The sequence below is a fragment of the Medicago sativa genome, chromosome 6 (genome assembly GCF_051527215.1).
Source record: "Medicago sativa cultivar Bolivia chromosome 6, Bolivia_mono, whole genome shotgun sequence".
NCBI classification, from domain to species: Eukaryota; Viridiplantae; Streptophyta; class Magnoliopsida; order Fabales; family Fabaceae; genus Medicago; species Medicago sativa.
The window spans coordinates 24,552,870-24,568,154 of record NC_140754.1 but is presented as its reverse complement, the minus strand read 5'-3'; positions in this window follow the sequence as shown (position 1 = coordinate 24,568,154).

Here is a 15,285-nt window from a genome sequence, read left to right as displayed (position 1 = left end):
AGTTGAAACTGATGGAATGAGGAATAAAGAGTTTACTATAGAAAGAAGAAGAGAATAAAGGCGAGGCTTTGAGTTTAACGAGGTGATTTGAGTGAATAAGGATTTGACTAGAGTTTTGAAGAAGAAGAAGGCAGGGGTAATTTTAGAGGGTGGTGAAACGGAAGGAGAGGGAGAGGAAGAAGAAGAAGAGAAGGAGAATGAGGGAAGAATGCAGGGTAATTTTGATATTTCACATTTATCTTTGTTCGTTAAGGGCAAAAAGGTCAATTCAGGTGTTATTTGTTGACTCATCATAGTCATTTACCAATCAGATTGTGTGACCTCACTTTTATGACACTAATGAGATGCCACATCAGTAATCGAACACAATTAGGGGGAGTATATGTGACAAGTATTTAAAGGCTCTGAGCCCCATTAATGGCATTTGAAATTTTTGAAAACCTTCTATCATTTTTTTTACCTTATTGGTATAAGCTATGAACGAACGAAGGAGTATCAAAATTCAAGTAAAATTAATTGAACCATTCTTCTTATCTATAAGTTAATTCTTTCAATGATTCAATTTTGTTTTTAAGCTCTGATAATATTATTGTGCGAAAAATGAATTTAATTAACCTGGATAGAACTTAGGGGGAGCTTACAAACCTCACCTTAAAGACTATCAGACTCAGGGGGAGTTTGAGCTTACAAACCTCAGATTCTGAGCTTACAAACCTCAGAACCCCAAAGTCAACTTGTTAATTAGATTAACAACAATTGATCAATTTTAAATACTTTTGTTTGTCATCATCAAAAAGGGGGAGATTGTTGGAACAAAATGTGTTTAACAATGAACCTTAAAGGGTTTTGATGATAACAAGGTATTAAAAATTGTAAATTGGACTAGCTAATATTTGTTCAAGTGTACAGGACCATAATTATAAAGTTACATCATCATTGGTTCTGAATGAGCAAATAAAGAGCTATGGAAACAACAAAAATTTGAAGCTTGGACGCTCCTGAAGGCAACTTGCTACTGAAGAGAAAAAGCGCTCCTGAAGTCAAGCTGCTCCTGAAGAAATAGCGCTCCTGAAGTAAGCTGCTCCTGAAGAATAGTGCTTCTGAAGACAAGAGGTCCAGAAGCCACATCATCAGAAGCTGCGTCATCAGAAGCTGCAGAAGTCATATCATCAGAAGCTGCATCATCAGAAGCTGCCTCATCAGAAGCCATTTCACCAGAAGCTGAATATCAACTGGATTTGCAAAGAATCAAGAATTGAAGAATTATCAATGCAAAAGCTGTCTATTGGATTCGAAAACACAAACAAAGGATTAGTGGAGTTTGCAACGATCATTTCAAAGGTGTTTGAAGGCGTGTGTTTGCAATTTGGACGAAAGCGTTGACATTGTACTTTGTACGAATTGTACAACCACGTTCTCCACTACTCTGTTTTGTGTCCGCGCTACAGGACAAGAAAACAGCTCCAGAATACGGTTTCGCCTGCATAGATGTTCCTTTGGATAAGGAATGGATTTCAAATTTGTTCTTCATAGGACAACAGCCAAATCAGGCAAAAGATTATTGGTGAAAGATCAAGCTTCAACAACGACTCTTTGGTGTGCTGGCAATTTCACAACGTCTCTTTCACACCACTATATAAAGGAGTGAAGACCTAGAGAATTGGTAATGCATGAACTCTGAACGAAAGACTCACAAAGATTTTCACAAGTACCAAACCTCTGCTGAAATTGTTCTGCATTCACTTAGAATTTCTGTGTCTCAAAGTCATATCTTAGAAATTCTTAAGTCCATTGAGTCTGTATCTGATTTGTATTGTGAGCACCTCTGATTGTATATCAAGTGTTCAACCTTAAACAATTTTCTGTGTAATTTTGTTTAGTTAGGAAGTCTCTTGCAGTTGTGCTTGAGCAGGAAGTCTCTTGATTGTGTTCTTGAGCAAAGGAAGTCTCTTGCTTGTGTGCTTGAGCATTGGAAGTCTCTTGCTTGTGTGCTTGAGCATTTGTAATCAGATATTACTCATAGTGAAATCTCCTTGGAAGTGCAAGGGGGACTGGACTACTTCCGGATTGTGGAAGGAACCAGTATAATTGCTTTGTGTCGTTCTTCTTCTCTCTCTCTCTGTTTTATTCCGCTGCATTTAGATTCTGATTATCACTTCAGAAGCTGTCTCGCTTAGCTTCTGATCAGTGTGTTCAGTTTTTAGGAGAAACGAAGAATTTTTCTAAAACACAATTCAACCCCCCTTCTTGTGTTTTTCTCACCTTCAATTGGTATCTAGAGCCTTGGTCTGTTGTGTAACACTTAACCGTGCAACAGTCAAAGATCTGAGAAAAACATGTCTACTCCTACTCCTATTGGTCCTGGTGATACTAGCTATAAACATGTCTCACATGATTATAGTGATAGTAAGAAAACCAGTATTGGAAAAGTTCCAAAGTTCAATGGAGATGCTGAAGAGTTCTCTTGGTGGAAGACCAACTTTTACAGTTACATCATGAGCCTAGATGAAGAATTATGGGATATTCTGGAAGATGGTGTTGGTGATTTAGTCCTTGATGAAGAAGGAGCTGCTGTGGATAGAAAGAAACATACTCCAGAACTGAGGAAACTTTACAAGAAGCATCATATTATCAGAGGAGCTCTTGTCACTGCCATACCCAAAGCAGAATATGTAACACCCCGTTTTTCCAACGTAAAAATTTCACTTAAAAATCAGAGTATTTCAACATAAACGGAATGTCACACTTCTTTTCACAAAATTCATAAACAGAATAAATAACTATTTATCCTTCAAAATTCAACAACGTATCATTTAATACTTCGCAGCGGAATTATTCAACATCTAAAATAGTCTTGGCACGCAGGCCTTATCATAAAATCTCATAAAACTTAGTTCATCAACTATTCATAAGAATTCATAAAGTAACACGTAAGGAACAGAAAACAACAACAAAATTCCCATCCCGTTACGTATCAGAGCACCTAAGACACACTTGCGAGGAGTCCACTCACGACCGCGACTAATCTTGGTTACCTGCAAGTTATCCATACGAAGAGCAACATTTTCAAGTAGAAGGGGTGAGATACATAATCAAAAATAATAAGAATGTAATTCTTCAATTACATTTAACAACATAAACATCATCATCATATCATAATAATAATCATGTAGTAACATATCATCATCATAAACAACTTCATAATCAATTTGTAATCAACTTCATAATCAATTCATAAACAACTTCATAATCAATTCGTAATCAACTTCATAATCCATTCATAATCAACTTCATAATCAAATTCATATTCGTTCAGCAACATCAACTTGATAAGTTGACTTAACACTTGACTCGACAATGCAACTCAACTCGAATATGCAACTCTTATCATCTTAAATCATCTTATCAACTGGACATCTTAACATCTTAACAACTTGACTCGACTATGCAACTTCAACTTCTTAAAATCATCTCGACAATGCAAATGCATGTGGTACCAATCCAGGGCATCAAGCCCTCAACATATTTGAGCGTAAAAAGGCTCCCAGGGCATCAAACCCCCAACTTAATTGAGCAAAAGCCCCAGGGCATCAAGCCCTCAACGTGTTGAGCAAAGGCTCGAGGGCATCTTAAATGAGCAAAAGCTCCAGGGCATCAAGCCCTCAACGTGTTGAGCAAAGGCTCGAGGGCATCTTAAATGAGCAAAAGCTCCAGGGCATCAAGCCCTCAACGTGTTGAGCAAAGGCTCGAGGGCATCAAGCCCTCAACTTAAATGAGCAAAAGCTCCAGGGCATCAAGCCCTCAACGTGTTGAGCAAAGGCTCGAGGGCATCAAGCCCTCAACTTAAATGAGCAAAAGCTCCAGGGCATCAAGCCCTCAACGTGTTGAGCAAAGGCTCCAGGGCATCAAGCCCTCAACTTAAATGAGTATGCATGGACTCAACATCTTACAACTTAGAACAACATTGACATCTTATATGACTCCAATACTTTGGACAACATCTTCCAACTTTACAACTTAGACCGACATTTACAACTCAAAAATATTAATAGTCAACAACAACAGAAACATCAACATGAGACCACAAGGACAACCATGACAACATACACATTAACACAACTTGGGCATAACAACTTGAATGGCATAATCAACATGACATTATACAACATACAGTAATCACATAATATATTCCAACCTATCAACAACAATATCAACATATACATTAATCAATTACTTACATATCAAACCAAGTTAGATTCATCACAACATAGATTAAATACTTATAAACATCTTAATTAAACTCATAGTACTCAAGCTCTGAAGTTTGGAGACAATTTATACGTTTTGATTTAGTTTTCATAAAATTTCACTAAGACCTCCTTAGAGTATTTTCATCATATCTTAAGATATAAAAATCATTTTCAAGCCAAACCAAAGCCATTAGAAAGCTAACTCAATTATCTACAATTTTCATGTTTACACCAAAAGCCAGTTCAGAACAGAAATGGGTGAAAAAGACGCAAGAACGCGAAACAGGGGATGCTGTCAAATCAGAGTACGATTTGGAAAAGTTGTGCTGAAAGTCCATAAAAATTCACTGTGACCTACATGCAGTAATTTGACCATAACTCAAGCTCTATAAATCCTATTGACGTGAGACCAACGGCATTAGAAAGCTAACATCCATACCTACAACTTTCGTGTTTACAGATAAACCCAGTTCGGAACTTAAACTTGTCAAACTGAGACAATAAAAACGCGTTTTGCACATTGACAGCAAAATCGCAGTTCAGCTGCGATTTCGCTTTGGGAAAATCTTTTCCACTTCTTATTCGATCCAATACTCTCCAAACTTGATCCTAATCATTACTCTATGATTGCCCTATCATTAGAACACTAATTATTCATCAACTTACTGTATGTAAATTCAAAGGGTTCTCAAATCTATTAACAACCTATTACAATTATTAAACCCTAATTCTTAAACTCACCAACATCTCATCCAATTTTATGGTTTTAACCTCAAAACTACATCCAATAATCATCCTCTGGGTTATCTAAGGACTGTATACAATTTCTACATCAATTCAACAAGTTTTCATCATCTAATCATCAAATCTCTCTCAAAACCCTAATTCTCAAATTCTCACAAACTTTCCCCAACTTGTTAGATGCAATCTAATGATTTAACAACTTAATATTAATGCAAGATAGTCTCACCCTCACCTTAGATTAATTCTTGAATCAGCGGCAGCGTTCTTCTTTCCTAAGGTCTTCTCCTCTTCTCTTGACTTTTCTCTCCTCTTCTCTTCTTTCTTGTTCTCCTCTTTTCCAAAAAGCGGTTTCCGGTAAACTCTTTCTAACCTAAGCTTCTCTATTTATAATACTAAACGCTCTTCCTAAATCTATTTTGGCCCAACAACTTATTCTTCTTTCTATTCTAACCCCCTTCTTATTTCTCTTACACCTCAAAACTACTCTATTCCTCATAATCTTATTTATTTTTAAATTAAATATATCTCTCCCCCACTTAATAATAATAATACACCAATAACAAATATATCTCTAACAAATAACAAATATATTTCTACACCAAATAACAAATATATCTATAACAAATAACAAATATATTTCTACACCAAATAACAAATATATCTATAACAAATAACAAATATATTTCTACACCAAATAACAATTATATTATGCTAGTAAATACCAACATATAACTTAAGAAAATATCACATAAATCATGTAAATCATACCAATCATATAAATATATTCTAAAACTAATTAAAATAATTAAATAAAAAGGAGGGCGTTACAGAATACATGAAGATGAGTGACAAATCCACTGCTAAAGCTATGTTTGCTTCTCTCTGTTCAAATTATGAAGGGAGCAAGAAGGTCAAAGAAGCAAAGGCTCTCCTGCTCGTACATCAGTATGAGTTATTCAAAATGAAGGATGATGAAACTATTGAGGAGATGTACTCAAGGTTTCAAACCTTAGTTTCTGGTCTACAGATTCTAAAGAAGAGCTATGTTGCTTCTGATCATGTAAGCAAGATACTCAGAAGCTTACCTGCCAGATGGAGACCAAAAGTGACTGCCATTGAGGAAGCTAAAGATTTAAACACTTTAAGTGTCGAAGATCTTGTTAGTTCTCTCAAAGTTCATGAGTTAAGTCTTAATGAACATGAGTCTACTAAGAAGAGTAAATCAATAGCTCTTCCATCCAAAGGCAAGTCATCAAAAGCTCTCAAAGTGGTTGAATCTGAAGAGGAAGAACAGTCAAGTTCAGACTCTGAACCAGATGCTGCAGAAATGGCCATGCTCTCAAACAGACTTCAATATCTGGCCAAGAAGAACAGAAAGTTTCTCTCCAGAAGGGGTAACTCCAGAAGCTCAAGGAAAGAAGATCAGAAGGGATGCTTCAACTGTAAGAAGCCAGGTCACTTCATTGCTGAATGCCCTGATCTTCAAAGAGAAAAGTCAAAGGACAAGTCAAAGAGGTCTACATTCAAACCAAGCAAATTCAAGAAGCAGATTAAGCAGAGTTTAATGGCAACCTGGGATGATTTGGGTAGTGAATCTGGATCTGATAAAGAGGAAGCTGATGAAGATGCAAAGGTAGCTGTTGGGTTGGTAGCAACAGCAACTTCAGAAGCTGGGTCAGATTCAGACTCAGAAGATGAAAACGAGGTATATTCCAAAATTCCCAGAGATGAACTTGTTGAGTCACTTAAAGAACTTCTTACACATTTTGAAGTAAGAACCAATGAGTTGAAGGATTTAAAAGAAAAATATGCTGATTTGGTACAACAGCAAAAATCAACTTTATTGGATCTGAAAGCTTCTGAACAAGGACTTAGGGGCTTTGACTTCATGTGTAAAACATATGAAGATCAGCTCAGGTTCTTATGTCAGAAGCTACAAGAAAAGTGTAATGAAAAACCTTTAAGTAACCATGAAATTGCTCTTGAAGATTTTATTATATCTGGCATTGACAGAAGCAGAGTGGCTTCTATGATTTATAGCATTTACAAGAACAATGGCAGAGGAATTGGTTTTCCAGAAGTGAAACTGGAGAAAACCAATCTAAAGTCTTGTTGTGAATGCATCAAGGAAGGTCTGAAAACATTCTTTGTACCAGAAGGGGCTGAGTTGGAAACTGTTGTTCAATCAGAACCTGAAGCTTCTAGTTCTAAGGCTAAGATTACTTCAAAGCCAAAGAACTCTAAGTCAAAGGCTATGATCAAATCTGATTCCAAGACTTCAAAGGTTAGGATCCTGAAAAGATCAGAACCTATTCCTCAGAGTCTGGTGAAACCAAAATCTGGGGTTCTGAAGTCTAAGTTTCAGAAGAAGACAGTTACTGCTTCTGAAGTACCAAAACCTAAGGTGATGGTTAATCAGAAGCAACCCAACTCACAGCACAAGGTACAAGAAGTGAAGAGTAAAGCCTTAAGTACTAACCTTCCAGGACCCATAGAACAATGGGTACCTAAAACTAAAAATGTCAATGATGCAGGTATGTCTAAGAGCAGTGCCAAAGCAAAGATCATGGTACCTAGACAGCGGTTGCTCAAGACACATGACAGGAGACAAGTCCATGTTCCTCAGTCTAACAATGAAAGAGGGAGGAAATGTGAAATTTGGAGGCAACCAGTCAGGCAGGATCATAGGTACAGGAACTATTGGTAATTCCTCTACCTCAATTAATAATGTATGGTTGGTAGATGGTCTTGAACATAACCTTTTGAGCATTAGTCAATTTTGTGATAATGGTTATGATGTGCTTTTTGAAAGACCCAACTGTACAGTAATCAACAAGGAAGACAAATCCATTGTGTTCAAAGGAAAGAGAGTTGACAATGTCTATAAAATCAATTTTTCTGAACTGGCTGATCAGAAGGTGGTTTGCCTACTATCAGTGAATGATAAGAAATGGATGTGGCACAGAAGGTTGGGACATGCTAACTGGAGGTTAATCTCTAAGCTTAGTAAGTTACAACTTGTGAAAGGGCTACCAGACATTGACTATCATTCAGATGCACTCTGTGGTGCATGTCAGAGAGGGAAAATTGTGAAATCATCTTTTAAATCCAAAGACATTGTTTCAACCTCAAGACCGTTAGAATTACTCCATATTGATTTATTTGGACCAGTAAGTACTGCATCCTTATATGGAAGTAGATATGGATTAGTCATTGTTGATGATTACAGCAGATGGACTTGGGTGAAATTCATAAAGAGTAAAGATGTTGCGTGTGATGTATTCAGTAGCTTCTGCACTCAAATTCAATCTGAAAAAGAATCAAAAATTTTGAAAATCAGAAGTGATCATGGTGGAGAATTTGAAAATGAGCCATTTGAAGCTTTTTGTGAAAAACATGGAATTTTCCATGAATTCTCTTCTCCTAGAACACCACAACAAAATGGGGTTGTAGAGAGAAAGAATAGAACTTTACAAGAAATGGCCAGAACCATGATTCATGAAAACAATTTACCAAAACACTTTTGGGCAGAAGCAGTGAATACAGCTTGCTATGTTCAAAACAGGATCTATATTAGACCTATTTTGGAGAAAACAGCATATGAACTCTTTAAAGGAAGAAAACCCAATATCTCTTACTTTCATCAATTTGGATGTACATGTTACATTCTGAACAACAAGCTCTACCTAAAGAAATTTGATGCAAAGGCCCAAAGAGGAATCTTTTTAGGTTACTCTGAAAGGTCAAAGGCATACAGAGTGTATAATTCAGAGACACTCTGTGTTGAAGAATCTATGCACGTTAAATTTGATGACAAGGAGCTTGAAGATAAAACTTCAAAGCAAGGTGAAAGTTTTGCAGAGATACAGGTTCCTGAAGCTACTCCAGAACCTGATCAGATAGTTGAATCTGAAGATAGTCCAGAAGCTGAACCCACATCAGAAGCGCAAGATGAAACTGCTTCTGATGAAGCACAAGATGACTCACATCAAGAAGATCCTCCCAGAAACACATTCAAACACAAGTCTTCACATCCTGAGGAGCTAATCATTGGAAACAAAGATAGTCCAAGAAGAACAAGATCACATTTCAGACAAGAAGAGTCAATGATTGGACTAATCTCAATGATTGAACCTACAACAGTTGATGAAGCACTTTCAGATGATGGATGGATCCTAGCTATGCAAGAAGAGTTGAATCAATTTCAAAGAAATGATGTGTGGGATCTGGTACCCAAACCTCAGCACAAGAACATTATTGGAACAAAATGGGTATTCAGAAACAAGCTGAATGAGCAAGGTGAAGTAACAAGAAACAAAGCCAGGCTTGTTGCACAAGGGTATAGTCAACAAGAAGGCATTGATTACACTGAAACGTTTGCTCCAGTTGCAAGATTGGAAGCAATCAGGTTACTTCTTTCCTATGCAGTTAATCATGGCATAATATTATATCAAATGGATGTCAAGAGTGCATTTCTAAATGGTGTCATAGAAGAAGAAGTGTATGTCAAGCAACCTCCTGGATTTGAGGATATTAAATATCCTGACCATGTTTTTAAACTGAAGAAATCACTATATGGCTTGAAATAAGCTCCCAGAGCTTGGTATGATAGACTAAGTAATTTCTTAATCAAAAATGATTTTAAAAGAGGACAGGTTGATACTACACTCTTCAGAAGGACCCTTGGGAAAGATATTCTTGTTGTGCAAATATATGTTGATGATATAATATTTGGTTCTACTAATGCATCTCTTTGCAAGGAATTTTCTGAGTTAATGCAGGATGAATTTGAAATGAGCATGATGGGAGAGCTGAAGTTCTTCCTGGGCATTCAAATCAATCAATGCAAAGATGGAGTCTATGTTCATCAATCAAAGTACACAAAGGAGCTTCTGAAGAAGTTCAAACTTGTAGATTGTAAAGTGATGAACACTCCAATGCACCCTACGTGCAACTTGAGCAAAGAAGATGAAGGAGCTAAAGTAGATCAGAAGCTGTATAGAGGTATGATTGGTTCTTTGTTATACCTCACTGCATCTAGGCCAGATATTTTATTCAGTGTATGCTTGTGTGCAAGATTCCAATCAGATCCTAGAGAATCTCATATGACTGCTGTCAAGAGAATCTTCAGGTATTTGAAAGGAACAACTAATCTTGGACTCCTTTATAGGAAATCCTTAGATTATAAGCTAATTGGATTCTGTGATGCTGATTATGCTGGTGATAGGATTGAAAGAAAGTCAACCAGTGGCAATTGTCAATTTCTGGGTGATAATCTTATATCCTGGGCTAGCAAAAGACAAACAACTATTGCTATGTCTACAGCAGAAGCAGAATACATTTCAGCTGCAAGTTGTTGTACACAACTACTTTGGATGAAACATCAGTTGGAAGATTATCAGATAACTGCTAACAGTATTCCCATTTATTGTGATAATACTGCTGCTATTTGTTTGTCTAAAAATCCAATTTTGCATTCAAGAGCGAAGCACATTGAAATCAAACACCATTTTATCAGAGATTATGTTCAAAAAGGAATTTTAGATATACAATTCATTGATACTGAAAATCAATGGGCTGATATATTTACTAAGCCTTTAACTGTTGAAAGATTTGATTTTATAAAGAAAAATTTGAACATGCACTTTGTATCTGATTAAATGCTTGCTTGCTCCTGAATAGGATTTTAGGTTCTGAAGTTAGTTCAGAAGCAGTAGTCCATCAGAAGCTCTTTATTGAGGTTCTGAGGAAAACTCGCTTCTGATGATGACGTCAGCATCTGAAGTCCAGAAGCTGGATTTGTTGCTTCTGAATAGTTGAATTAGTGGAAACGTTGGAAGTTACCTTTTAAAAAGTAACTTCTGGCCCACTAACTTGGTAGTTACTCTGTGAACTTCTTACGTGGCCTGTATGTGTTGGTGTATAACTAAAAGGGCAATGATGATTTAATAGCTTTGAAAGTACTTTTCACGCGCCCCCAATTTTGTCATTAATGTTATGTTTGTTTGTCTCTTTTGAATTGCAATCGTTTTACTTTTAACACTTTGTCAATTCACACACTACTCACTCACAACAAACACATTTGCTCTCAAACCTCTTGCGAAGTAAGCGCATTCTCTCAACCTTAGAACCCTAAAATCTTCATCTTCTTCAAATCTTCGTCAATCATCAAATGGCATCATCAAGCTCAAAAGTTTCAGAATCTACATCAAACAAGCAAAGCGTATCAGAATCTGGGTCCGTCTACAAAGAGAAGACTATGGATATTCCATGGGAATCCTTAATAGTTCAAGTAGAGTCACCGGTGGATTTTGCTTCACTCAAGAAGTATGAAGTAAACATGGAAGGTTTGATAGAAACTCAGATGATGTCTGAGTATTTCAAGATGCTAAATGGGCCAACATATGTGAACTTGGTCAAGGACTTTTGGTTAAAAGCTGAAGTGTACAATGAAAAGCCTGCAAAAGTCGTAAGCAAACAAGGGGGTCAAAGAAAGGGAAAATGGTCATGGATATGAATCATACATCATTTGATAGCTTAGAAATAAGGTCTGAAGTGATGGGCATTCCTATAACCATCACTGAGGACGTTATAGCTAAAGCTTGTAGGATGAATGCAGAGGGAAGATTCCAAGAAATAGTCAGGAAGGAAGATGTCCTGCTAAAAGGTTACTACAACTCTCTTCTGGGTGGGAAGAAAGATGCCAAGCCTTCAGAGATGGAGATTCACAACAGAATGTTGGTGAAATTCAGTAATGATTGCTTCTTTCAAAGAGCAGGAGGGTCTGACCAACCCAACAACCAACAGAAGCTAGCAATTTATTTCATGACCAATCTTGAAAAGATAAACTTCCCCAGATATGTAATGGATCATCTCTGCTGGGCCATAAACGAAAGCACTACAAGAGGAAGAAAACAAGTACCCTATGGAAGATTGCTTTCTGAAATCTTTCATCAAGGAAGGGTGCTGGAGTTCTTAAAAAGGACAAGGAGTGCTTCTGATAAATGTTTCGAAGTTTCTACTGCTGAAAGGACTATCAGTAGCAGGAGCTTATGCTCTATGAAGTTCATCAAAGAAGCCCCTAAAGATGAAAAGTGGTTAGAGATGACAACTGCTGAAACTGAGATAATCAGGGACTTTCCTCCCATCTTTAAGGAAAGTGACTCTGATTTCCTAGTTCAATCAGTAGCTGAGTACGTCTTGGAGGAAGATGCAAGGTCTCAGGAGGAAGCTGCTCTTGCTAAAGGGAAAGGCAAGAAGGCCAAGGCAGTTGCTGTGTCAGAAGCTGCTGTTTCTGAGGCACCTGAAGGGAAAAGGGCCAGAACTAGTTCTGAATCAGAAGCTGCTCCTACTAAAGGAAAGAAGGCCAGAACTAGTACTGAGTCAGAAGCTGCTAAACCTGTTTTTATCAAGGAAAAAGGAAAGATGCAGAAGGTTGGTGCTGCTTCTATTCCACAGAAGAGGAGAAAAGGTAAGGCAGACTTGGTAATCACTCAAGAGCAGCTGGATGAAGCTCTTGAAGAAATAGAGAAAGAGGAGGCTGATCCCAAGCTGAAGAAGAAGAAGGCTCCCCTTCAACTTGTGAGTCCTATGGTTGAGATGACTCGAATAAGGAAAAGGATGGCAGATGAACGTGCTGCTGATCTTATATCAGAAAGAAAGGATCAAAAAGCTCAATACATTCATCAAAGAGATGAAAAGCTCAAGGCTTTGGGATTGGAGGACTGTGATAGGTTCTACAAAGATAAACTGGCTGAAGTAAGAGCCATTGCTGGTAAGCCTTCTGAAGACAATGAGGAAGACGATATGATGCCCGTCTTTGAAAATGCTCCAGAAGAGGGAACTTCAGAAGCAGTTTCTCAATCTGCTGATCCACAGAAGATCACTTCTGAAGCTGACCCTGCAGATCAGGTAATCCAGATTCCAGTCACCTCTATCCCCACTTCACCCTCTTCACCATCAGCACCTGAACAAATAGAAGACACTTCTGTCTTAGACAATCTTGCTCTCCACTACTCAGGTGAATTACCCATAGACAAAACTTCAGAAAAGGCCTCTGAAACAACTCCAGAAGCAGCTGCTTCTGAAAATGTTGTTTCAGAAAACCCCCATCAACAAACACCTGAACCACAAAAACCCACAACACCCCCACAATCACCAATAGCTACTATTGACCCCCAACTCAACACTCAAACATCATCTTCACCACAACAACCATCAACTGAAACTGAATTTCAACCTTTACCTGAACACTCCCCTGAACCAACTCCCATGGATGTTGACATCTCTCTAGTCAATGTTCAAGCCTCAACCTCCACCACACACATTGATTCTGACCAGCCTTCATCTTCAAACACACAAACACACTTTACCATTCCAGTTCCTAACTCTATTCAAGATTTGGAAATCAATGATTCTGATCTTGAAATCCTTGAACAACCACCCACAGACATCCTGGAATCTGGATATATTAATTCTGAGCTTCTGACAATTCTGAGTCAATTGCATAATCTGGTGGATCAAAGAGGGACAATTGATCTCACAGGTGCATATGAAGACTCCTGGGCATCTCTTCAGAACCGGGCAACTGAGCTAATTGAAAGCATAAGGGCTAAGTGCATCAGAAGCAAGGAAGCTACTGTCAGGAAGTTAATGGAGCATCTGAATCAGAGTCTCAGAGTAAGAAGTTCTACACTGCTCCTGGCAAACCAGCCTTTCTTCTTTGAAACGGATTACTTGACCAGAGAAGCAAGGTTGTGTAAGCTTCTGAAGAAACAGATGGCACAGCAGCAGCAAGAAGCTAGAGAAAGGGAACAAGCTCTTCTTCAGAGGCAACAACAACTTGAAGAACTGTTGAAGAAGAAAATTGAAGAAATGGAAGAGATGAAGAAACAACAACAAACCAACCCTTAGTTGCACACCCTTGTGTTTTTCTTTGTTTGTTGTCTGTTTTAAAATTTCTTAGTCCTTGCTTCTGAAACCATCTTGTCTTATTTCTCTTGCTTCTGAATGCTTACTGATTCTGACTGTTTAGCTGCTTCTGACAATTGATATACATGTTCATATATTTTGCTCTGACTTATTTAGTTCACTTTCTTTTATACTCTCTCCTGTTTGAGTTTTTCTCATATCTTTTTGTCTTTTATGTTTAAATTTATTTTAATTTTTTTTTTTGATAATGACAAAAGGGGGAGTATATGTGACAAGTATTTAAAGGCTCTGAGCCCCATTAATGGCATTTGAAATTTTTGAAAACCTTCTATCATTTTTTTTACCTTATTGGTATAAGCTATGAACGAACGAAGGAGTATCAAAATTCAAGTAAAATTAATTGAACCATTCTTCTTATCTATAAGTTAATTCTTTCAATGATTCAATTTTGTTTTTAAGCTCTGATAATATTATTGTGCGAAAAATGAATTTAATTAACCTGGATAGAACTTAGGGGGAGCTTACAAACCTCACCTTAAAGACTATCAGACTCAGGGGGAGTTTGAGCTTACAAACCTCAGATTCTGAGCTTACAAACCTCAGAACCCCAAAGTCAACTTGTTAATTAGATTAACAACAATTGATCAATTTTAAATACTTTTGTTTGTCATCATCAAAAAGGGGGAGATTGTTGGAACAAAATGTGTTTAACAATGAACCTTAAAGGGTTTTGATGATAACAAGGTATTAAAAATTGTAAATTGGACTAGCTAATATTTGTTCAAGTGTACAGGACCATAATTATAAAGTTACATCATCATTGGTTCTGAATGAGCAAATAAAGAGCTATGGAAACAACAAAAATTTGAAGCTTGGACGCTCCTGAAGGCAACTTGCTACTGAAGAGAAAAAGCGCTCCTGAAGTCAAGCTGCTCCTGAAGAAATAGCGCTCCTGAAGTAAGCTGCTCCTGAAGAATAGTGCTTCTGAAGACAAGAGGTCCAGAAGCCACATCATCAGAAGCTGCGTCATCAGAAGCTGCAGAAGTCATATCATCAGAAGCTGCATCATCAGAAGCTGCCTCATCAGAAGCCATTTCACCAGAAGCTGAATATCAACTGGATTTGCAAAGAATCAAGAATTGAAGAATTATCAATGCAAAAGCTGTCTATTGGATTCGAAAACACAAACAAAGGATTAGTGGAGTTTGCAACGATCATTTCAAAGGTGTTTGAAGGCGTGTGTTTGCAATTTGGACGAAAGCGTTGACATTGTACTTTGTACGAATTGTACAACCACGTTCTCCACTACTCTGTTTTGTGTCCGCGCTACAGGACAAGAAAACAGCTCCAGAATACGGTT